Source organism: Pinus tabuliformis, chromosome X, assembly GCF_031772625.1.
Source record: "Pinus tabuliformis cultivar Carrire ecotype Pingquan chromosome X, CPIR1, whole genome shotgun sequence".
NCBI classification, from domain to species: domain Eukaryota; kingdom Viridiplantae; phylum Streptophyta; class Pinopsida; order Pinales; family Pinaceae; genus Pinus; species Pinus tabuliformis.
In genome coordinates, this window is record NC_142308.1 from 1,098,777,574 (window position 1) to 1,098,805,504 (window position 27,931).

General features: G+C 34.2%; 1 pseudogene; it reads right to left on the reverse strand.

Annotated features, from left to right (window-relative positions):
* Positions 1-4,390: 4,390 nt before the first annotated feature.
* Positions 4,391-27,084, reverse strand: LOC149143660 (alpha,alpha-trehalose-phosphate synthase [UDP-forming] 6-like; annotated as a pseudogene).
* Between the last annotated feature and the right edge of the window lie 847 nt (positions 27,085-27,931).

Genomic DNA, 27,931 nt, shown 5'->3' on the forward strand with positions numbered 1-27,931 from the left:
GATTATTGGGAGTGACTTCAATATTATCAAGTGTCTTGAGGAAAAGAAAGGATGAATCACAATGTTTACCAATAGATTTTGTAAGCTATACCATCGAGGCCCTAAAGTAGTCTCCATTAAAGTTCTCAAGCAATGAGTCTCCAACCCACACATGTGGATCAATGAGATGTAATGCATGTGTGTGTGGTGACTAACTTAATACATTGTTCTAATAACTCCACAAACTTAAGTATTTGACTACGTCATATAAATTCACCATAGTGTGACAGAAGTAAACCAAGAGTAGATATGAAACCCTTAGGAAACAAACATTCCCTAGATCCTCAATCAGGTGCTTAAATGATGAAGTGAAAATGTAAGGGGAAAAGAGGGCTTCATGATTTAACCATCACAAACATGTGATCAAGTGTGACTACGAGTGTATATATTCATATGTTCTCCAAAGAGGGAGTGAATACATGAGTTACCATTCATTGGGCCTTCTTTCTCTTTCTTTTTATTTTTCTTATATATAGGACATAGGGAATAATGTTTTCATAAGTTTGGCATAACTCATAGATATAACATTCACATGAAATTTCACTTCAACCTTAGAGTTTAGACTTAGATAAATCATTATAGTGTATCTTTAATGATTTTGGCTTTCACTTTTTGATTTTCTTTCATCGCAAATTACAAAAGGGGAAATATTCTTCCACAAATCTATGAATTCTTAATCATAAAGGTGTCATGCGATCAAAACAAATTAATGATGTTATTCTTTATGAAAACAATGGGTATTCTTGAGGAAATATTATGCTTGTGGATGTCTCCTCCCTGGTTGAGAGGGAGTGAGGGTGGACACCATATTATCCATGTGTCATGTAATATGGCTAGGACTAACATTCATAAGCCTAGTAAAGACACCAATAGGGAGAATGGTGGATTGGATAAACATATGGGACCAATATTTTTTGAGAATTTGTACTTTGACTAGGACTAACTGCCATAAGTCAAGTACATTAATCCAAGATAAGAATATTCATGAGGATCGACATTTCCTAATGTCAAATATTATGACATTGGATTAGAAAATGATCATGTGAGGACATACTTGTTGAACATCTTGGTGGGGTAAGTGCCTAGAGAGGAAGTGGTGTCCAAATTTATGCCTCCCAACATTGTGCTACGATCTAATGGAGATATAGAACTTGTTAGTCAAGTCCTTTATATTTTGACAATGATAGCTATGATGATTTAAATAATCGTTGATGCTTATCAATCCAAATCCCTTCTTATATGAATATTTCAACTCGAGAGTACTTTTTTGTCTCATTATGAGTACCTCCCTAGTTTAGAGGCAGTGTCATCATCTTCATTATCATCATCATCACCACCATCATCGTCATCATTATTGTCATCATTGCATTATCATCGTAATCACTATTCATGTCATCATCATCATCATCATCAGGATTATGGACATTGTCATCAATTGTTCATAATTATAGGTGTCATAAGAAATATCATCAACCCTAAAAATGTTACGATTGCTTGAAAAGGGTTGTTAGGACACATGATATATGGAAGAGAAATAACAACTTTATTTTTTCGATATGATCAATGATCATCATCATCACTACCATTATCATCATCATTATAATTTTCATCATCCCCATCATAATAATTAATGTAATTTCTATCATTATTGTTGTCATATTCGTCATGAACATCATAATCATCATTCATGCCATTATTGTTGTTGATGATGACCAAGATGAAAATAATGATAATGATGATTAGATGATGATGACTTGGAAGACGATGCCAAAGATAATGATTATGACCATGACACCATTAAGAAATTGGAAATATTGGACAAGGTCATTAGTATAATCATCATCATTGTCATCATCATCATTTTCATTATAACCCCCATCATCTTAATCATCATTGTCATTATCACAATAATCACAATTCATGTCATCATCATCATCTTCATTATCATCATCATCATAATTATTGACGTTGTCATCAGTTGTTCATAATTTTCAATTTCATAAGAAATATCATCAATGTAAAAAATATGATGAGTGTTGGAAAAGGGATGCAAAATTGAACAAAAAAAATGGGGGCAACAATAGATGTAAAATTGGATGAAGAATGGATACAACATAAGTAAATGCAAAACAAGACAGAAAAATTGACACAAAAGTGTATGAAAAAGTAGATGCAATAGTTGATGCAAACTTGGACACAAAATAGGATGTAACCCTGGATGAAAAAGTGGATGAAAACATGGGTGCAATAGTAGGCATAGAAATTAGCATCAATTGTGGTGAAAAAAATGTGGATACAACAATGAATTCAAAATAGGACACAAACTTGGATGCAAAAATGAGGCAAACTTGGATGAAAAAAGGGATGTAAACATGGACCAATAATTGGTGCAATAGTGGACACAGAATTAGATGCAAAATTGGATGCATCAAAAGTGGATTTAAAAGTATACGCAAAATGGGATACAAAAGCATAAAAAATATTTGATTCAAACTTGGACACAAAAAAGGATGAAAAAGTGGAAGAAAATGTAGGTTGCAATGATAGGCACAAGATATGGCACAAATTGTGGCACAACAAAAGTGGATGAAAAAGTGGATGTAATAACAGACACAAAAAAAGATAAAAACTTAGATGCAAGACAAGATGCAATAAGGGATGTAAAAGTGGATGCAAACATGGGTGCAACAGGAGAAAAAAAATTGGATGCAAAATATGGATGCAATGGAAGTAGATGCAAAAGAAGATACAAAATGAGACACAAAACCCAATACAAAAGTGGATGCAAAAATAGATGCAATATGTGATGCGAAGATGGATGCAAAATTGGAAGAAAATGTGGGTACAATAGTAAGTACAAAACATGACACAAATTGTGTCACAACAAAAGTGGATGTAATGATAGATGCAAAAAAGGAAGCAAATGAAGATGCAAAATAATATGCGAAAAGGTATGAAAAAGTGGATGTAAGCATGGGTGCAACAATCGATGCAAAATAGGATGCAAAAGTTGATGCAACAAAATTCAATGCAAAAGTAGATGCAATATGAGACAAAAAACTTGATGCAAATCTTGACACAAAAGTGGATACAAAAAGGGATGCGAAAATAGATGTAAAAGTCGATGAAAACCTAGTTGTATATGAGGATGCAATCGTGGATGAAAATTTAGAAGCAAAAATGGGTGCAAAGGGAGGTGCCAAACTAGGTGCAAATTATGGCACAAGAAAATTGGATGCAATAATGGACACAATAATAGATGAAAAAGAGGATGTAAATATGGATGAAAAACAAGATGTAAAAGTGGATGCAACAAAAGTAGATGAAAAATTAAATTCAAAACTAGACAAAAACCTCGATGCAAAACATGGCACAAAGGGGATGCAAAAAATGATGCAAAATGGATGCAAAAAATGATTTAAAAAATGATGGAAAAGATGATGCAAGAGATGATGCAAAAGTTGATGCAAGTATAGGCACAAAAAGTGGATGCAATAGAGGATGCAAAAGTTGGTGAAACAAAATGAGGTGCCAAACTTGATGCAAAGCATGGTGCAAAGGATGGCAAAAAACTTGGCATAAAACCTATCGTAAAACTTGGTGTAAAATATGGTGCAAAACCTATTACAATACCTGGTGCTAAACTTGGTGTAAGACTTGGTGCAAAACTCGGTGCAAATTTTGCATCAAGTTTTGCACCATATTTGATAAATAGACACAAATGGCACCAAAATGGGTTTTAGAGGCAAAAAAGGAAGAAAAAAGGGACGCTTATCATATGGTTTTGTTGTACTGAGACACAAATGTTCTTCGTGTCCTTTTTAGCTTTTAACAAAAAAAAAAGAGTAGCATTAAGGCTTGAATCCATGATAACAAAAAGGATTTTTAAGGGAAAACTATTGTGATAAGCCATCTACCTTAATAAACCAAATGTTGTAAAGCTCTATAAGTTGAAAAGACTGAATACAAAGAAGAGTTTGCATATGCTCCTACAATTGTATAACAAAGGTTTCCATATTTAACACTACAAATGTACAAGCACAAAGATTATATCAGTCCATTTATTTCTAAAGTTGTATATCTATATTGAAATGAAAAATGGAAGAAAAAAAAATTGTACATACATAATCAACCCCATCCAAAACCTGAACGACAAGTCCTACTCCTAGTGAACTTAATCTCAAAACTCTGCTCAAAATTGCATCAAGATTACATGAAGGCACATTAACATGTACAAGATTATGATCAATGAAATGACATCAAACAAATCACACAACATCAAAAATAAAAAATTTATTCAGATATTTATATTTATTTTATTCATCGAACTATACAAAAGAATACATGAACTTTAGAAACAACCTTCTAAAACAGAAACAATAGCCCTTGGTGAGCTCCCAAACAATGATTTGCTTGCTGATGCAAATCCATGTAACATGTTAACTACTTCAACAGTATCATCTAGGTAATATTTAGCCTTACTCGACTTCTAACCAACAGTGCATGCAAAGACCTCCCTCTTTGCAGTTTTAGGTAAGGTTGCCATTGCAATGTCAATGATCTCAAACATGTCTTCATCTAAACGATCATCTCCTATACATAAGACAAAATCTGGAGGATTCCCCTGGCTAGCCATCATTGTTAAAATATGTTCAACTATAACACCCTTGCTCACTCCCCTGCACATTTTGAATCCAAACAATTTTAATAAATTCCCTGTCTTGAAGATCTTAATTCAAGATCCAAATGACATAAAGCAAATTCATATCCTTGAAAAAATTAGCCTTAATACTGCTTTATTGGTGTACAATACCTGAGGCTTGACTTCCACAATTTGCTGACTGCTCTTGACAACAACTAGCTCATTTGCTAGCACACTCTCAAGATGATCTTGCAACTCCTTTGCTTGCCAATAACCAAAATCTGGATCTGCATCCTAGAAGTGCCATACAATACTACTCTCTTTGGCCTCAATAAATGAACCATTTGTGATTTCTGTGTACAACTTCATAATGGGGCCCACAACTGCTTTCCAACCAAAATCCATCATTGGCACACAAGTTTTCCATTCTTCATCCTTCTGCCACCTACTCCGACAATGTAAATGAAAAAGGTTAAGATGTAATTTGAACCTTCGAAAGGTGGGAAAAGGCTTGCATTCTTTTCTAATGTAAGCATATAAAGTTAAGAGTTCAAATACCTGGAAAAAAACCATGCTCTGTAGCAATCCCAAGATTTTTACAGGGTGAAAACCAATCATTTAAAGTTTCTTGCCCTCGTCCACTTACAATAAAGACCACATTCTTTGGATCATTGCAGAGGGTGTTTAGGACTCTCAAGACATCTAAATTTGGAGTCCTCTTAATTGAAGTTTGAGGCATCATGCTACCATCATAATCCAAAAGAATGCCTTGAATATTACTCTTTTTGTAAGCATAGACAATATGCTTAGTTGAAAGTTTTCAAAAATTATAATAAAAAATGATGGTTTTTTGAAAACGTCCATATCAAAAATGAACTTTGTTTCTAGATTACACAAATTAAGCCTTTAATAGAGGGTTTCTAGCCTGAGAAGCTATGAGAATGATTTGATGTCTGCTGCCTCAAAATTCAATGTCTGATGGAGAGTTGAAGTCACTCTAGGTTTAAATTTAGCAACATTCTCTGTGTTCAATGTTGATGTGTACTCCTTGGACTATTCAAATTTACTACCTTAAGTACAAAATCTCTTCCCAAATGTATTGATGGGCTAGGATTTCTTGGTCTACACCTTCAACCTCCTACTTAATATTTCTAGGAATCCAAGAAGACATGGATGGAGAATAAGCAGAGGCATATTAATATCACTCATTTAAATTTGTAACCAAAAGGAACTTTATACGCACAATGATACAAAGACAAATTTCTATGTAAGTTTCTACCTGTGTATGGATCGATAGGAGCTCTGATTACCACTTTGGGATTTTCATTCAATTGGATGATGGATTAAAATAGTCAAATGCAAGGGGTATAGGAAGTACTTACCTGTCAGTCAGAGAAAAAAAAAAAAAAACCACGAACCTGTCATCTTGCAAGAAATGCCATGAGTAGTTTTAAAAAAAAAAGTTCATTGAAGGACAGTATTGGTGAAGCACCAATGGAAAGTGAAAATGTTGCATGGTTATAGAAACCTTACAAAGGATTCTTAAGACCACAAGAATTCTACCTTAAGCATGTTGTTGGGGTAGACAAGAAATTGCAAGCAATGGGAGGTGCATATCTGCTACTTCTATGTCATTAAAGTAAGACTCCTTGGATGTTTTTTGTAGAATATGTGGTAGCTATTACTTCTTGCATTTTACTTATCATATTGTTAGTTTGTTCTATAGCTTACTATGTTCGCACTTATTCATTCTATGTTTCTTCAATAACATAAACATGGGAGCATGGAAAATGACTCACACAACTCACACCTTTTTACAACATTGATTGAAGACGATTTGGCTTAATTATTTTCTTTGTATTTCATTGTATATTTAGAAAATTACAACATAAATTATGGACTAAATAGAAAAATGCCCAAGGCTAGACAATTCTTAGAAAATGGTTGTCGGCATTCTGATCCAAAGAATTGGGAAGAAGCCCCAAACTTGTGAACTTTGAATGTTGCAAGCATGCCAAATTGATTATCTGTCTTCAGTTCTTTACAAATGTCTCAAATATTAGCTCTGGATCTTCTGCCAGTTACTTATGGTGATTCGGTAGATTCTAATGAGGATACTGATGAAGGTCAAGCAAATATATAGATGATCTTTCCAAACAGCCTACAAGTGTGAGAACACATGAAAATGGTCATGAACTTTCTGTCATTGCAGATGCCACTAGAAGTGATTTCTATGTCAACATATACCAGAAGGTCAACATTTTTCCTCCACATTAGGTGCAAAAACAAAGATAGAAAACACTCATGATGACCCTATATCAACAGGATCTAAAGCAAAATATAGATGTTCATTTTCACATAATGGCCGTAGGGATTTGTTAAATATTTCAATCGGAAAGGGAAAATATAACATGAAGGAAATGTCAAATAATAAACTAAACCAATAATCCCAAAGGAATATAACATGCCACACATCCGTTGATGAGTATCATAACAGCTCTAATGGACTCACGGGGTCTTCACTCAGTGAACCTCTTACCTATCATGTGCGTTCATGGCATATTAAACAATGCTCTTAATTTGACTATATATTGGAAAATAACCCTAAAAATCACATTATTTAACCCCTACCAATACAAACCCAATACACCTTCCCAATTTAAAAAGCCTATACTTCCACTAGATAATGTAGGTATCCAATTTTTCATTAACATTTTTTATACCCCTTTATATTTTTTCATTAAGTTTTAGCTTCATTTTTTATACTTGCCAATATAAAAACCATTTCCCCCTATATATCCCCCAATATAATATGCCATTTTTTCCTCAATATATATCTCCCAATATGAACGCACGTGGTATGATACTCCCCTAGTGAACTCAATGTTGATGAAACTCAAATTTCCTCTATAGTAAAAAAAATCAGCTACAAAAAGGTATTTTTGTTCCTCCATCTTGTGAAGTTAGTTCTGATACTTTGAATAATCCAGACAAAATCTTGAAAAAGACTTCAGTGAGCAGTGCTCTGCTTAGTAGTCAATGTGGGGATATTTATATGAAGGTTTATGAAGATAGTAAATACCTTACTAGCTTAATCAGTTATTCCACTAGAAAGATTGAATGTAAGTCTGTCTCCACAGAAGCAAGTGCAAATAAATATTTCTTTGACGAAAATATGGTCTCAACATCTTTTACCACACTTGTTGAAGTGTTGGGCAATGAAGTTGGTAAATAAGACAGTGATGCCCATAGATGCTCTGAAGCATAACCTATGTGGACAACATTGTGATCTCTACACCTAGAGGAGAATAAAATAAATCCTCAATTATACCATAGAATATCTTAAGGCTTAGACAAACTAGACATTTAAACTAAATAGAGTTGAGGTTGGGACATCACAATTGAAACCAACAAAGAAGATATAGAAGAAAGGAATAACAACATGAACATGTCACAAAAGAGAATTCCATAGTTGCATTTGGATAGGGAGTTATTTCTCAATACAACCAACATCATTGGAAATTAGAATTGAAGTTATGTTTCCCCAAATCTAGTTGGGTAGCATATGAATTTTCTCCTACAACTGATAACTTTGGGAGGGGATAGGATTCATCCTAGGTAGCCAATTTTCTAATGGCACTAATATGGATCATATTATTTCTAGGTGTAGGAATGGGATATAGAATTGTGTTCCTAGCACAACATTAATGATAATGCTAACTGGATTTTCCACTACCTATGACTCTCACAAATCAACTATCTCAGCAAATTTGTGTTTCAAAAACGATGGTTTTTGACAACCTCCATATAAAAAATGAACTTTATTTATAGATTAAACAACTTAAGCCTTTAATATAGGGTTGCTAGCCTCAGAAGCTATGAGAATGGTTTGATGTCTATTGCCTTAAAAGTCAAGGTCTGATGGACAACTGCAAGTGGTGAAATCAGAATTCTGAGAGTGGATTATACTTCCCAGTGGAAGGATTTCAATGTGATCATGTCTCAATTTTAATCTTTTTAAATATTCCAGAATTGCTTTAAGCACTGGTTTATTGTATTTGTCTAGTCAATTTTGTGCTAAATTTAATAGAGATTTTTTTAAACTTTAAATTGTACTTTATAATTGATAGAAATAGAAAAAGATTTTTAAATATTAAATTTATTTATATATCGGAAAACATATTTTAAACAATTAAAATTTAAAATCCAATCAAAATTTAAAACTTATATCACAAGAATTAAAATATAAAATCTAACCAAAATTTAAAAGTTACAATCACAGGATTTGGCTGCATCACATGATGAATGAATTCATACATGATACAAAGACAAAGTTCTATGTAAGTTTGTAGCTATGTTGCATTTTCTTTGGATTTTAGGCCTTAAAAATATGGGAGAGGATGCAGTCTTCTCAAAGGTAGAATAACTAGAGGAACTCAATTCTTCCATTCAATCTCACCTTATCTTCTTTATTGAGTTGTAGAAATCTATGAGGTTTGGTCATGGTGGAATGGCCAGATCATAAGATATCAGAAACGAGAAGGAAAGGTGGGGCAATGAATTAAATGGATCGATAAGAGATTTGATTACAAAATTTAAGAATGTAATGTATATATGTATATGTATATATGTATGTATATATATATATATATATATATATATAGATATATATATATATATATATATATATATATATCTATATATATAGTATGGTTAATTAAATTTGGATTTTTTATAAGAGATGAAAGCTTACTAATCTGAATCTTTTCAAAGAAGAAATTCCATACCTACATTTGGACAGGGAGCTATTTCTCGAGACAACCAACATCATTGGAAATTATAATTGAAGTTATCTTTCCCCAAATCTAGTTGGGTAACATATGAATTTACTCCTACAATTGATAACTTTGGGAGGGGATAGGATTCATCCTAGGTAGCCAATTTTCTAATGGCACTAATATGGATCATATTATTTCTAGGTGTAGGAATGGGATATAGAATTGTATTCCTGGCACAACATTAAAGATAATGCTAACTGGATTTTCCACTGCCTCTGTCTCTCACAAATCAACTATCTCAACAAATTTGTGTTTCAAAAAGGATGTTTTTTGACAACCTCCATATTAAAAATGAACTATGTTTCCAGATTAAACAACTTAAGCCTTTAATAGAGGGTTTCTAGCCTCAAAAGCTATGAGAAAAGTTTGATGTCTACTGCCTTAAAATTCAAGGTCTAATGGAGAGTTGAGGTCACTCTAGGTTTAAATTCAACGGCATTCTCTAAGTTCAATGTTGATGTGTACTCCTTGGACTATTCAAATTTGTTGCCTTAAGTACAAAATCTCTTCCCAAATGTATTGATGGGCTAGGCTTTCTTGGTCTACACCTTCAACCTCCTGCTTGATATTTTTGGGAATCCAAGAAGACATAGATGGAGAAGAAGCAAAGGCATATGGGGCAATGAATTAAATGGATTGATAAGCAATTTGATTATATAATTTAAGAATGTAATGTATATATATATATATATATATATATCTATATATATATATATATATATATATATATGGATATGGTATGGTTACTTAAATTTGGATTTTTTATAAGAGATGAAAGCTTACTAATCTGAAGCTTTTCAAAGAAGAAAATGCCATACCTACATTTGGACAGGGAGCTATTTCTCGAGACAACCAACATCATTGGAAATTAGAATTGAAGTTATCTTTCCCCAAATCTAGTTGGGTAGCATATGAATTTACTCCTACAACTGATAACTTTGGGAGGGCATATGATTCATCCTAGGTAGCCAATTTGCTAATGGACTAATATGGATCATATTATTTCTAGGTGTATGAATGGGATCGTCTACACCTTCGGTCTTCTGCTTGATATTTCTGGGAATCCAAGAAAATGTAGATGGAGAAGAAGAAGAGGCATATTAATATCACTCATTTAAATTTGTAACCAAAAGGAACTTGATACACACAATGATACAAAGGCAAAGTTATATGTAAGTTTGTACCTGTGAGTGGATTTATAAGAGCTTTGTATGGATCAAGATGCACCACTCTGAATCCCAATCCAAATCCTAGTCTATAGAACTAGCTTTGAGAGTGCTCTCTGTAGGTTATTTGCAATTCTCCTATGAAACTCTGGGCCCAAAAGGCTACATCATGAGTGCTGACACACCTAAAATTATTTTCATGACTCATTTTCTTCTCACCATGTAGCATTGTAATAGAAGTATTCATAGCATCCGTTAAAGCTTAAATATTCCAAGGATTTACAGAAATATCTCCACTTACAGAGGGGGAGCATCCAATAAACTTGGACACTACCAGCATACTTTCTTTAGGGTTATCAGATGTGATTCCAAATCTGGCATCTACTTCTATAGTATGTTGCTTGCAAACAATGTATTCATATGGGATCAAATTCATACCATCTCGAATTGCAGATACAACACAACATTTTGCAATTGTCTGCTATGCAACCCTTTCATACAATGAAACATGTCTCCACACCAATTCAATAGGTTGATATCTTTTAGTTCCAAATGACTCATTTATCCTTTATGAGGTGACAGATATCTCCTCCTGGACCTCCAAAACATCTCGACCTCGCCCGCATGGAGGGTTGATAATTTTCACCATGACCAATTTACCAACCAATTCAGGGTGTTCATATAGAAGTTGTTCCATTGCCAGAATTTTCAACCCTATGCCCTTGAAAATGTCGATGTCATCAACCCCAAGAAGCACAATCTTTACCTCATACTTTTCCTTCAACTCACTAATCTACTACTCGGTATCAGCAAGCCTCAATACACCCTCAAGCTGACTCATATGTATGCCCAAAGGGATAATATTGATCCCCACAGTGTGCCCATAATACTCCAGGCCTATATACCCTCTCTTGGACTCATACTCCAATCCCAACATCCTACTATAGCAAGAAAGAAAGTTCCCCCCATAATCGAATGTATGGAACCCAATCAGATCGGCATTGAGCAGGACCCTCAGAATCTCTTCATGAAGAGGAGGAGTGTGGTAAATCTCAGAGGATGGAAATGGGCTATCAAGGAAGAAGCACCTGAAAGTAATGCTGAGAAAGGGTGATCCAGCTAGTGTTGAGAAAGGGTGAGGTTGATCTGTGTGTCACGAGTATAATTTGTAAATAGATTTATAAATAACTTAATACCGGTCGAATCAATTGGATGGCTCAAAATATTTTAATTGTATAACACCTAAATCAAGGACCCACGAGTGTACACGTAATATGAGAGGGGATTTGATTTAAGAGGGGAACATCTTACAACGTAAAAATAAGTTAATTGTTCAAGATTGACCGACATTTATCAACAAAATGTAAAGCCAATAAATTATTCCTAGGTGACATGTTTTTGTAATAATAAGTTACATTCTCTAATAACAACGAATGATCCTTACTCATAATTTAGCAATGAAAATTTTTTCTCGTGATCTAAACATGTGTGTGCCTGGTAGGGTAAGAAAGAAGTAGTTATTATAGTACCAATTTTTTCCATCAATCATTTTCAGACTACCCATTTTAAATGAGAGAAAATGTTGATTTTTTTAAACTTACCAATTTAATTTATTTAAATTATTAAACATAAAGTATTTAATGTATTATAATTATATTAATAATATGTTAATTTTTAATAATATTATTAATCATGAAATATGACAAGAAAAGTTATGATTAACCTTATATGTAATAAAAAAGTATTAATTAATATGATATAGAATATGGTTTATTTTAAGAAAAGTATATTAATACATTATTATTATATGATTAACTATATCAATTATATAGATTATTATGCTAATTATATAAATTATAATGATTGATTGTAAAACATTATAGTCAATATGATTAACCATGGTGAAATATGGTCAATCATGTTTAACAAGACCAACCATTATGATCGATTATATTTAGTCATGCCTAATATTTTCTAATGGAAGTCAATGATCATGCATACTCAAACATGGCCAACCAAAATCAACCATACCCATCTAAAATCAACCATGTTTAACCACAGTCAACTATAGTCAACCTGGTATATTAAAACTGCATTATAGTATCTAAGACATACACTTCAATGATAACAAACGATAGAAATTACTTCATTGCATATTTAAATATAATATATTAAGTAGTAATTTTAAAACGTAAGAATGTACATAATCCAAAATTCACATAATCATTAAATTTATTACCCAAAGTAATATTAATTATTCATATCAACCTCTTAATGTTGCAATTTGACATAATCTTGAACTTGCTTTTTTAAAGTAAAACATTATCAACACTACTGACATTTCATCATGACATATCCATTGGTAAAAGTCACAATGTAGCATAGTGATTGAGTAACATGGTAATTTGACATAAGTAAACAATGAGAAATGTCTTAATGAAACATAACCATTAACAAACAATAGAATCGCAAATAACACTTTTGGAACATCACAATGCAACATAAACATTGATAAAGTTCAATATGAAAAAAAAAATTAGAAGTGTGTTGGCAAAAAATTGTGAAAGATAGACCCTGGGTTCAGACACAGGGGCCAACAAAGGGTATTTTTTTAGTCTAGTGCAACACTGACATTTTCACCTACTCGGAAGAAATTGTTTCACCTAAGGCACGCAATGACCTTACTAGGATGGGGAATATAACCAAACATCAAGAAGGGTTGTGCAACATTTATCATTCACATATATTCTAGAAAATCACATCATCTAACAGGTAACCAACAGAAATTATGAAGTACAACACATCCAAAGAAACAAGTGACATGAGAATTCAAGCATAATAAATGTTTTTAAATAGGCCCATGCAAACTAATACATTCTGAAACATAGAACAATCTCGCAACTCTTTTCCATTAAACATAAAACAACATTACATTCTCACACTTTGGCCCTTGAAGTAGAAATTAGAAGAATCACCATACAATGTTGCTCAAAAATAGATGAACTACGAGCAAATCCAAGTCCAATAAACTCAGCGACAACATCTCGACATATGATCTTTGCCTCTCCCCTCTATTGCCTTATCTTCTGGATTTTGTAATATTTTCGTGCCTAAAATACAAGTCTTTCCCTTGGATGCTACACTTTGTCCTACTTGGATGCTTTCATGACTCGGCTGCAACTACTTCATCTCTCCTTGGTGGCCTTGGTGAACAACACTACGATTGTGGTTTCATGTGCCTCCCACTTACCAACCTTCACATCTGACATATGTTGGCAGATTTCCTCTCTTTTCCTCATAAGTTTCCTTGTGCAACTACCTTTTGGTTAGACTTGGCCAAAATATGTAAAAATTCTATCCCCCAAAATGAAAGACCCAACGGGCCCCGACCACAATCAATTGACTTGTCCCCGAGTCAATCCTTCATTCATATTGTTACTTTTTCTTGTTGCTTCAAGACTCCTATGTGTGTTTCTTCTTCTTGAATTTATCCTTCACATGTTGTAGGTTCTCCATCAAACGAAGGGAAAAACTCTGGGATAGATTGTATGGCTTCATTCTTGAGCTAGGTGTATCAGCGATCGCTGACTGCCAGGAATCTACTAGAGTGGCAACTTTCTCAAGAAATTTCAGGGTAAGTTCATGTTGGTTAAGTAGGTTGGTTTGTGACAAGGGTATTCCATTATGCCTCCACTTTGGTGATGGGCTTCCCCAAATTCTAAACGTGGTTATGTGCTGATGGCTTATGGTCGCATAATAGAGTCTTGGTGGTTCAAGAGTCATCCTCGATCTGTTGAATTTGTTTCTCTAGCACATGGGTAAAAAATTCCTTCTGTTGGTCGAGGTTAGGTGTAATAAAGGCTTCATTGAACAATTGTAGAGCCTATAGTCATAAAGCATAGATGGGTTGACTCCTTTTAGTGAGGAAAGAAGACTAGTCATGAAATTGTGTAAATAATTCTTGCACCTTGCTAGTAGCTTGAAGAAGGGAGGCCTTCAGAGAACCCACATCGGTAATATTTTGTTCAATTTCATACTGAGTGACTAGATCAGGGAGTGATCTCTAGCTAGTTGTGATAGTCTTCTTGAGCTCCTGGTTCAACGAAAAAATGTCAACACATGTGGTTCTAATTTGGTCATAGAAATCCAAAAGGGTACAAGGTGAGAAATCTTCTGGTGCATTCAGTACTACCTTAGAAATAGTAGGCCAAAGTGTTTGGAACTTGGCGCTGATATCATTGACCTACTGCTATAGCACATGCTTTTCTTATATGAGTTGATAATTCTTGACTGATATGGAGATAAGTTGTTGTTGTTGCTACTCATGTTTGATTTCCAATGTATTATGTAGTGTTTATGCTTGGCAAGTATCTATTTTAATGAATGTAAATATCTAACAGGACAACCAATTCTGAAGGTCATCGGTTGTCATGGTAACAAGGAGAGGGAATCCGGCCTGCATCGATTGTCCACTGGAAACTGATTTCTCAAATTGTCCTTGAGGTGAGGTTCCCTGTTGTAGGTATTTTTTAGTGTTGGTGTTAGTGTGATCTAGAACAAATGGTGGTGACGAATTGAGAATGGGATTGGGGTTCTGAGTTAGGACATTTATAGCTTCTTCGCCTTGTGTACTAGAGTGGATTTATTGGTTGAGACATTAAAGCTAGAAGAAAGGATAAAATGGGCATGGTAACTAAATACATAGTTATAGTGTGAATAGGGAGGGAATTGTGGGAAGTTTCATTGATTGATTAAATGATGGAATCGACTTCCATCTCAATCTCGGAATTAAGGATGTTGCCAGTTTGAGGAAGATCTGAAATGATCACAGAGGGGGAGGCAGTGAAAGCTGATGGGTTGTGAGACGTTGGGAAAGCGATGGAGGTGGACTACGGGATTTCTTCAATGATTTAGGTGCTCATGACAGAGTTTGGTTCTTCACCGGTGAGGTCAGCAATTAGGGGAGAGGTATCTGGAACATGGTTTTGGGAAACTAGGGGAATTCAGGTAGCAATCGAATGGGTGTCCTAGACTGTTGGCTCAGTAATTGAATGAGGGCCCATTAGGGGAAGGGAGACAACGACCAATCTAAATGATCAAATAGTGACCAGAATAACATTAATAATTTCATAAAACAGGGGTAGATAACTTACTGATGGCCCCAGGGCTTCTTGAGTTTTTTGGACTAAAATCACAATTATCTCGAATGTCTTCAAAACAAGATTGAGTGTTTCTTCTATTGTTCACTTCCATGAGACGAAGGGGCTCTCGCTAGGTAGTGGTTATGAAAAACATCCTTTGAAAGATTATTTCTTCTTGTTGTCCCAGATCTTGCCAATGATACCTAGTTAGGGCAGAACTTCATTGTGGAATGCTTGTTCTGAGAGAGTGAAAGGTGGATCCCACATCAGAAATTTGTATTGTTTGACAACCTTAGTGTGAATCCAAGTGGTTCTATGGTGAAAAACAAACCATATGACTTCTGAATATTCATCTAAGAGTGCTTTTGGGATTCTAGAGATGGTCATTGTGAGAGTTCGCATTTTTGCATACTAGTTGGTGAAGGATTCCTCGTTGATTCTGATGTTGTTCAGATCCCTGAATGTCTTCCATGGGGAATATGTGAGGGCCAGGGGTTGGTCTTTGGAAATTTGGGACAATTATCTTCCTTAGGGATGTCACCACCTCATCATTTCTGGTGAGACAACTAAATACCCATAGATGAAGGAGGTTTCCCACTTGTATACATCCTCACAGGCTTCAAAAAGTTCATTTAGAAAATAGTTGCACTAGTTCAATTGGTCCCATTTTTCACAAACTTCCACGACCGAGATGGTATCCAGATTTCATCAACCCTTGGTTTAATGCACATGATTTTCTCGGCAATTATGTGTCAAGAAAACTTAATTGAGGGCACGTTATCATATTGATGGTGGTTCCTTTCCCATCGCATTGAGTAGCATACTTGATATATTTTTTATTGTCACATTTTTTCTCCCTATGCTTAGAGGTGGTCTAGAATGTAGACGACACCATGCCTCCCATAGGAGATAGTCCCATCAACTACTGGATTTCACTAGTGTGTATCGGTTACTCCCAGGAGATCCGCTGGGAACAGCCATGGAGTCGACTGATAAGGAACTTTTGTCATTGCATGGTTGCTATTGAAGTGCCGAAGACTGGTAAAATGCTCAAATTCATCAGTGTGGACTACTTTAAACATCTAAATTCATCTTTTAACCTAGAATATTGGATGCCATCTGGTTTGGTTGTAGCTTCTGTGAAGTCGTTGCGTTTGAGAATTGGGAAATGAAAGGAGTTTGATAAATCATTATTGATGAGCAAAGCCTTCTTGTATTTTCCAAAAATACCTTCAAGTTATGTAATTCTAGGGTCAAATGGAGGGGTGGGAACAACAACTTTGGATACTCGAGCCATGACTATAACTCATCAACTATGTACAATAGACACAGGGAGACATAATCTGGACTGAAAGCCAGGGTAATTTGACTCTGAAGCCAAAGTGAGAAATTTGACCACCTAATCTTTTACAATGAAGAATTAAATGTTTCATGAAAACTTTATAGAAAGACTTGACACAATGTGTTTGATTAGACCATTTAACTAATAAATATGGAAACTTTCTACAATCAATTCAAATCATGGCATTAATGTCAATTGTGACTTCGACATGATCTGGATGGCACAAAAAATCAAAAGTCAGACGATTATGACAACCAAATATTACAAAATGATGGAAAAACCAAAAGGTTGATAACCAAAATGTGTTAGGGATATTACAGGAGAGATTTAAACCAGATTTGAAAAGATGCTAGAAATTACTACTGACTATGATGGACAAGATGACTGCCATGTGCATTTATCTGAGCACAATCGGTTATGGAGGGATGCACTCAACTAACTAACAAACCTACTACAAGTAAATTCATTTGTAACTAACATAATTGACTCAAATTCAAATCTACCTAATTGACTCTATCCTATCCTTAACTATGATCCCATTTTGGAGATCAAACCAATTGATTAAGAAGTTGGTGGGCCATGGAAGGTCTTTAGGTGTGTGTCATTCACCCAACTACTCAATAGAATATTTTCCATTTGTGCAATATTAAAATCTTTGGACTCTACTTCCGCAAAAATGAACGTTCCTATCTAGTGCATTTAGAGCTTCCTAGCATGCTTTAGAAATTTACTGTCATATAAGAGAACCTTGTCCCCAACTAAAAAAGACATCCTCTTGGTGTGTCAGTCGTGCCACGCTTTCTACCTCTCCATCTCAATAGTTTGATGAAAATCAACTAGAAACATAGCTCCATCCAAATCCCATAGTTCGTTCAATCATTTTTCAATTGACTCATCTTTTGTTATCTGAGTGGCCTACGCGATAAAGAGGTTGGGAATTATATATTCGGTAGGTATTATATCTTATCGACCATAAAAAAGATGAAACAAGGTATGTTTATGAAATAATTTGATGGTGGTATGGTAGGCCCACAAGGTAGCTACTACCTACTCATCTCAGTCATCTTAGTTGGTATAACAGATCTTAGTGAGACCCTTCTCTAGGATCTTATTGAAAGTTTCAACGGTGTCATTCACATGTAGATGGGAAGGGATGCTTTTGTGATGTTGGATCATGAATTTTTGCAATAATGTGATGAATTTTTCATTAATGAAGTGGGTCCCCTAATCACTGGTGAGACTCTAGGAGCAGCCAAATTTAGTAATGATATTCTCAAAGATGAATGGGGTAGCAATTTCAGTAGTGCAATCTTTAACTAGTGCAGCTTCGACACAATGGGTTAGATAGTCTATAGTAGTAATAATGTAATAGGAATATGAGTGACGTGCTGACAGATTAATAGGCCCCAAAAAGTCCACAACCCACTTTTATAAATGATGGAGTCTACGTATATTCTATAGAGGAAGTTCTTTCTTGTGCGATGGTCACCGTACCCATTAACAAACATCACATTTCTTGACGTACTATTTCACCTCCCGAAAAATCATGGGTACTAGAGTATTTCTTGCAGTACTTTTCTCGTGGTAGCTTTCTGCCTTATGTTTCCTCCTGTTAAAATTTCTTAGCGCTATATTGTTCTTTGCTTTGATAATTTCATTTCCTCATTAACACATTAAGTTCACCCCATAACATCATAACATTACATCATTATTCAACAACATATACAACTATGTAGAAAGGACAATATCGTCATCATCAATTCATATGAACATAAAGGAAGAATAGAAGAAAACCATTCACACATAGAGACACCAAGATTGGTCAGAGGCCAGGGAAAAACCCAGTATGGGTAAAACCCTTTCAAATTATTCTTCTTCTTAGATTGTTATAAAAAGATTCAACAAAACAAAGTAAAATGATCCATATCTTCATCTATGCAACTAACCAACAAAAACAACTACAACATCCGTAAATGAACCCAACAAATATTATACTAAAAAGTTTGATTCTAAATTCTGTAATGAACTGTTAGTGTTTGAATTCAACTTCTGAAACCTGCGATCGCTGAGTGAAATTTTTGGACAACTAAGATTCATTCATTTTGGTCTTAGTTGAATAGAGGAGGAGTCATATGAGGGACTATAAAAACCCATTCGTAACCTTAATCCTGGCATGGGAGCGACATTGGTTAGAGCTGGTCTTAGAGAAGCGAGTGCTATGATTCTGAAACCCGAACTCCCATTCGCATGGATAAGGAGTCATACAAGCGACTATAGTTGCCTAGTCTCTTCCTTAAGCCTAATATGCAAGTGACTCAGGTCAGATATGGACTGTGAAAATAATATCTCTCAGTCACATGGATGGAGAGTTGTATGTGTGACTGAAAGGATTTAGTCACTCAAATGAGCTTTTGTGCAAGAAACGACGGTCGACTTTTTCCTATGTTTTTCTAGCGACTATGGCCCAAAACCCTAAAACTAAGATGTGAGCTTTTGACCCTGTAATTTCACCTCAGAGTGAACCTGATTCTCTGCAAACAAGCCTCAGACCTGTGCGAGTCAAAAAACCAAATAGAAGAGTGCCTCATTATGATATCCAAATGAGGTAGAGATAAATTGTATTTATAACCTTCCAAGGGTTCATAGTCCTACGGTTTATAATATTAATCCCTTGGGTTTATAATATTAATCCCTTGCGTTTAATATTATTCCATTGTGTTTATTATTTCCTTTGGTCTATAATATCAATATGTTGGGTTTATTAATCTAAGGGTTCATATTCCTAGTGTATAACATTATTCATAGGGTTTATAATATTAAACCTTGAGTTTAATATAAATCCCTTGGGTTTATAATCATGGTCAACCATGTTCATTTTAGGGTTTATAATATTTGTCTTAGGGTTTATATACCTTGGGTTTAATATTATTCCCTTGGGTTTATAATACCTTGAGGTTTTAGAATATCAATCCCTTGGGTTTATTGATACAAGTATTCATACTCCTAGGGCATACTATTATTCATAGGGTTTATAATATTAATCATAGGGTTTAATAAAAATCCCTTGGGTTTATAATCATGGTCAACCATGGTCCAATGTCACATTGTGATAAATATTTTCTCAATATGAAAATCAACCATCGTCAACCATGGTCTAACATCGCATTATGACAAAGATTGTCTCAATATGAAAATCTACCATGGTCAACCATGTTTGTTTTCAGGTTTATAGTATTTATGTTACGGTTTATATACCTAATGTTTATAATATTTATCCCTTGCGTTTAATATTATTCCCTTGGGTTTATAATATCAATGTGTTGGGTTTATTAATCTAAGCGTTCATATTCCTAGAGTGTAATATTATTCATAGGGTTTATAATATAAATCCTTAGGTTTAATATAAAATCCGTTGGTGTAAAATCTAAGGGTTCATACTCCTTGTGTTTATAATTATGGTCAACCATGGTCAACCATGGTCCAACATCATGTTGTGCCAAATATTTTCTCAATATGAAAATCAACCATGATAAAATGTCGCATTGTGACAATAATTGTCTCGATATGAAAATCAATTATGCTCAACCATGGGAAACGACGGTCCAACATTGCATTTTGAAAAAGATTGTATAAATATGAAAATGAACCATGGTAAACAATGTTTATTTTAGGGTTTATAATATTTAGCTTAGGGTTCATATACTTTGGGCTTATAATATTAATCCCTAGGGCTTAATAGTGTTTGTTTAATAGTGTTCCCTTGGGTTTACAATACCTTGAGGTTTTCAAATTCATCCCTTGGGTTTATAATATCAATCCCTTCGTTTTATTAATTTAAGGGTTCATATTCCTAAGGTATAATATTATTCATAAGGTTTATAATATTAATCCTAGGGTTTATAATCATGGTTGACCATGGTCAACCATGGTCCAATGCTATAATGTGACAAAGATTGTCTCAACATGAAAATCAACCATGTTCATTTTAGGGTTTATAGTATTTATCTTAGGGTTTATATACCTAGGGTTTATAATATTAATCCCTTGGGTTTAATATTATTCCTTCGAGTTTATATTCACCAGGGCTTTTAATATTAATCCCTTGGGTTTAATATCAATCTGTTGAGTTTATTAATCTAAGGGTTCATATTCATAGGGTGTAATATTGTTCATAACGTTTATAAGATAAACCTTTGGGTTCAATATAAATCCTATGGGTTTATAATCACGGTCAACCATGGTCCAATGTCACATTATGACTAATATTTTCTCAATATCAAAATCAACCATGGTCCAATGTCGCATTATGACAAAGAATGTACAATATCACGTTGTGACAAATATTTTCTCAATATGAAAATGAACCATGGTCAACCACGATCAACCATGTTTATTTTAGGGTTTATAATATTTATCTTAAGGTTTATATACCTTGGGTTTATAATATTAATCCCTTAGGTTTAATATTATTTCCTTAGGTTTATAATACCTTTGTGTTTTAGAATTAATCACATTGTCAACTATGGTCCAACATCACATTATGACAAAGATTGTTTTAGAAATAATATCTTCAGTTTATAATATCAATGCATTGGGTTTATTAATCTAAGGGTTCATATTCCTAGGGTATAATATTATTCATAAGGTTTATAATAATAATCCTAGGGTTTAATAAAAATCCCTTGGGTTTATAACCATGGTCTAATGTCACATTGTGACAAAGATTGTCACAATGTGACAAAGATTGTCTCAATATGAAAATCAACAATGGCCAACCGTGATCAACTATGGTCCAAGGTCACATTGTGATAGAGATTGTCTCAATATGAAAATCAACCATACTAAACCATGGTAAACCATGTTCATTTTAGGGTTTATAGTATTTATCTTAGGGTTTATATACCTAGGGTGTGTAATATTAATCCCTTGGGTTTAATATTATTCCCTCAAGTTTATATTCCCTAGGATTTTAAATATTAATCCCTTGGGTTTATAGTATCAATTTTTTGGGTTTATTAATGTAAGGGTTCATATTCCTAGGGTGTAATATTGTTCACAAGGTTTATAAGATAAACCTTTGGGTTCAATATAAATCCCATGGGTTTATAATCACTGTCAACCATGGTCCAACATCACTTTATGACTAAGATTTTCTCAATATCAAAATCAACCATGGTCCAATGTTTCATTATGAAAAAGAATGTTTCGATTTGAAAATTAATCATTCTCAACCATGGTCCAATGTCGCATTTTGACAAATAATGTACAATGTCACATTATGACAAATATTTTCTCAATATGAAAATGAACCATGGTCAATCACAATCAACCATGTTTATTTTAGGGTTTATAATATTTATCTTAAGGTTTATATACCTTGGGTTTACAATATTAATCCCTTAAGCTTAATATTATTCCCTTGGGTTTATAATACCTTTGGGTTTTAGAATTAATCACATTGTCAACTATGATCCAATGTCACATTATGACAAAGATTGTTTTAGAATTAATCTCTTGGGTTTATAATATCAATGCATTGGGTTTATTAATCTAAGAGTTCATATTCCTAGGGTATGATATTATTCATAAGGTTTATAATATTAATCCTAGGGTTTAATAAAAATCCCTTGGGTTTATAACCATGTTCTAATGTCACATTATGGCAAAGATGGCCTCAATATGAAAATCAACCATGGTAAACCATGGTCCAACGTTGCATTGTGATAAAGATTGTCTCAATATGAAAATATACCATGATAAAACATGGACGGCCATGTTTATTTTAGGGTTTATAATATTTATCTTAAGGTTTATATACCTAAGGTTTAGAATATATTTTGGGTTCATTATTCCCTTGGATTTATAATATCAATCCCTTGGGTTTATTAATCTAAGGTTCATATTCCTAGGGTATAATATTATTCATGGAGTTTATAATGTTAAGCATAACATTTAATATAAATCCCTTGGGATTATAATCATGGTAAACCATGTTTATTTTAGGTTTTATAGTATTTATCTTAGGTTTTATATATTTTTTGTTTAAAATATTTATCCCCTAGGTTTAATATTATTCGCTTGGGTTTATAATCCCTTGAGTCTTTAGTATTAATCCATTGGGTTTATAATATCAATCCATTGGGGTTATTAAACTAATGCTTCATATTCCTAGGGTACACTATTATTCTTAGGGTTTATAATTTTAATCCATAGGTTTAATATAAATCCCTTGGGTTCATGGTTCAACCATAGTCAAATGTCACATTGTGACAAATATTTTCTCAAATGATAAATCAACCATGGTCAACCATGATTATAGGGTTTATAATATTTATCTTAGGGTTTACATACCTTGGGTTTATAATATTAATCCCTTGGGGTTTTAGTATTAATCCCTTGGGTTTATAATATCAATCAATTAGGTTTCTTAATCTAAGGGTTCATATTCCTAGGGTATAATATTATTAATAGGGTTTATAATATTAATCCTTGGGTTTAATATAAATCCCTTGGCTTTAATTAATTAGCAATAATTAATATAAAATAAAATAAAAAACAATATTTGTATTAAATAATGGGAAATATTTTGGTAGAAATCGCATTAGAAGTGTATTATTGACATGTTTCAAACCATCTAGTGTGGTTTATCGTCAAGATAATTTATTAATTAATAATAATAATAATTTGTTACTTTTTTTTTGTAAGCTTGTTAGGGACTTCCTTTTTCATTAATATAAAAGAAAGACACATCCACATAATAGATAATTAGGTGGCCTCAACTTTCCCAGAGGGAAACCAAGTTTGTCGGCCACCTAACAGCATGATATGCCATCGAGTAACAAAAAATAATAAGTCTTTCTAATGAAGCTAGATAAGTTTGAATTCCTTTTCCTTGCCTGAATTCTACATGCCTAGAAATAAAACTATCATCATTCTAAAAACTAAAAGCTCCCTACATCCAAAAAATAACAGAAAACTGAGAGACCAGCTAGCAAACTACTCGGCTCCATCGGAAGATGCAAAATCCACCAGAGCCAAGTCCTTAGCATTGGATCCTGGGAGCTCTATCTGTGGGATAATGTAAGGGAGATGTTATTTTATTCATCGAAGATGGCCATCCTGTCTTTACATCTAAAACTGGAGCTTCTCAAATTACTGTTTATAATGAGGAAAGTCCTAAATTGCTACTTCCATGCCCATAGAGACCTGCTCGAAATCCTTTCGCAAGATACTCTTCATATAACAATACAGGAACAAGGCCTGTTTAAATTGAGTGACATGACCAGGGGTGTGCTCTCGATCCAGCACCATAGTCCACCAGTCCTCCACATCAATTTTCATCATTCTAGCCTAATGATTCAAGTTTGCTTCCCATTCCTTAATTAACTGCTAGATATCCTCTGATGTACCTTCATGGTAAGTTGTAGCTGCATCATATATGATGCTGGAAATTGGTTTTTGAACCCTCAATTCATCCCTAGAGGAGTTGGGTTGCCCTGCCGATGTGACTCACCTAGTTCTTCTACCTCATCCCGTCAAGGTTGTGTTTCATGCCTTTGTAGTCATTGACCGAGCCATTTTCATACACTTATAGTTTATAGTGGGGGAAATGGTTAATAGAATTCCTTGCACAAGTGGTAGCCCAAGCCCAAAAGTTCCCAACTTCCAGGTGACATTACCACCATGTACACCTGCTAAGGAGGAAACATGAAACAATAATTTCCAATAAAGAACTTGAGGGACTTCCTCCCTTCTCTTCCATTGAATACACTCCTTACTGACCAACCCAAACAGAGATACGACTGCCATAACCAAGATATCGCTTACATAACAATTAGAAATTGGTATGGAGAAAACACTCAAGCATGTTCCACAAAGAATAAATATGTTCCCAAAGTAAAGGAGAGTCACAAACATATGTCAGAGATGGCTCCCACATGGGAATATACCATGGAACCCACTTAGGAGCCTCCTGGGAGCAATTAAGCTCCAATACATCCAGAGAAAAAGCCCTAACCCATCCCAAGAATATTCAGAAAGACAAGGCCCAAGAACGAAACTGCAATGTACCCATCCCCAAGTTCGAGTGGTGCCAGGCTGAGATAGAAGGATGTCCCAGAGACAGACCGTAGTGATGTAAACCAAATATAACCCCATCCTAGATAAGATAGTCCCAAAAAAAATAGACACAGAGACAATGTTGAGCCACTGGACCTAATTCAGAAGGAAAACAAATGCATGCAGCCCCTCTTTATTTTATACCATGGCGATTCAAAACCATATCATCCTAATTCCATCAAACAGTTAAGTCATTGCATGCAAGAGAGAAAGGAATGGCAGATCACATACCCATTTACCCACATTGGGAGAAGCCTAGACATTCACTTCTCTTGTTTCTGCGTCGATCCACAGAGCCCAACACCACCCTTCAACACTCCTCTACCGTGAACTAGACACTTACCAACTTCGCTCACAAAGAATCTTACCAAATGCCAAAACCAAAACATAATATTGTTGTCACCTTCTGCGGGAGTATTAACACCATGCATGCACGGAGCCACCACACCATATGCCCCAAGCATGTGGAGGGTGGTGGGTTTGTACCTCGAGGGCGCCTTCATTAATTTGTCATAATGGAGATGTTGTCCAGCTCACACCCTGATCGAGTGATTAATTTATTAATTATTGTTAATTAATTAATTATTATTAATAATTTATGATCAAATTAACAATAATATTGTTATTTATTAATTAATAATAATATTAAACTTAAATATTAATATTTTCCAATTATTGTAGTAATATTAATTAATAATAATAATAATTAGTAGTAACAATAATTATTTTAAAATGGTTATAATAACAAGTAACAATATTTAATATTTAATACGATTAACCATTTTTAATATAAATTAATATTTTTTATTAGTTATAATAATAATAATATTTTTATTATAATAGCTATTTTTGTAATATTTTTATTATTATATATTTATCAATAAGAATATTATTATTATGATTAATATTAGCTCCATATCATTAATGTTATGGCATTTTTCAACCATATTTACTAGTGTGATTGTGTATCGGATTGATATAAGCCAATATTATCAACTATATTTGTTAATATTATTGTGCTAATAAATAAATGAATTAATTGTGCTAGTAAATAAATGAATTGGTCGTGCTAATAAATAAATGGATTTTTTTTTTTTTTCTAATAAATAGATTTTGAAAGTTATTATAGCAAAAATGTTCATCTTTTAAGCGCAAGAATTAAGTGGGAAACTATTTACATGATTTTCCCCATTTTGAAGTGCGTAGCCATCTTACTGAAATACTCTTTACCGATACTATGATAAGTTATAGCAATTATACAAACATTTTTAACGATAAACGTTTGGTGAAGAATTTTTATATCAAGACATATAAAGAACTTTTAATAATTATAAACATACCTACACCGTTGTTGAAAAAAACTATGGATCATGCAAGGTTTTCCTATAACATAAATATTATCACTGTGGATGTCTGAGGTATATAGCAGGGCCTACTCAGATTACTCTAACTAAAGTCGGGGTAGGGTGATGTTGAACTGTCCATGCAGGTCGTCATATCGTGGTCGATTTTGCTGTTTCAATGGTACTGACTTCTTCCGGAAAATTCGGGTAGGGGTTGCCACTGTTGAAGTTGGGAGGCGCGGGAGATGTTTGGTCCCCTCTTTTAGCAGGTTCTTCTCTATTTTGCCCGGGCCAGTCTTGGGCAGATCCGTGAATACGATAACCTTGGGAACCATGTAATGCGGCAACTTCTCTCTGCAGAACGACACAATCTCTACTTCTTTTATGATGGTGCCATCTTTTCCCTTCGTCTTTATAAAAGCGCAGGGCGTCTCACACCACCGAGGGTGGGGCATGGAAACCACGGCGGCCTTTGAAACAACAAGGTGGGTGTATAGAACGGATTCTACCTCTACACTGCTGATGTTTCCTCACCCGAGATTATGACGTCCTTTGAACGGTCCTTTATCTCCACATGATAAGTTCAAGCGTTTTTTTATAGTGATATTAGGGTTCCTAAGAGGCACATTTCACATTTCTTTAGAAATTAAATTTAAAATTAAATAACAAGGAGTTTGTGACATTTGGGGGCAGTGAGGAAGGGACTGAGGGGGAAGGAGAGAGAAATAGAGGAAGGGAGAATATTGAATATGAAGAGAGGAAAGAGTGAGTGGGTAGAGAGATATAGACATAGAGGGAGAGAGAGGGAAGAGAGGTAGAGAGAAATGGGAAAATATAAACCAAATGAGAAAGCTCCACAGAAATATTGATGTATTGATGAAAACACAAAGATATAAAATAAAGCTATTGTTTCCCAATAAGAATGTGCACTTGTTCCTATCGGGATACTCCATAAAGATTCTTCATGCTATAAGCTTATTGAGTGATATAAGCCTGGGTGGCTAGCGTAGTTCTGAAGTGTACAGGGTACCTTTAATGTTGTCTATGTAACTAAGCAAGAAGGAAGTTACAATAGATCATTCATGTTTCATTCATGTTTGGTTTGTAGAGCTAAGCAAAAATAAACTCTTTATAAATCACTCTTCTTGAGAGGACATCTCAGAAAGTGTATTCTAACCATTGTTTGTGGAAGAAGGATACATTGAGCTTGTTTCACCGTGGGTTTCTTTTTTCAAAAGGTTTTTCCTAGAAAATCATGTTTTTTTAATGGGTTTTTATTTCTTTCATTTGTACGTAACTATT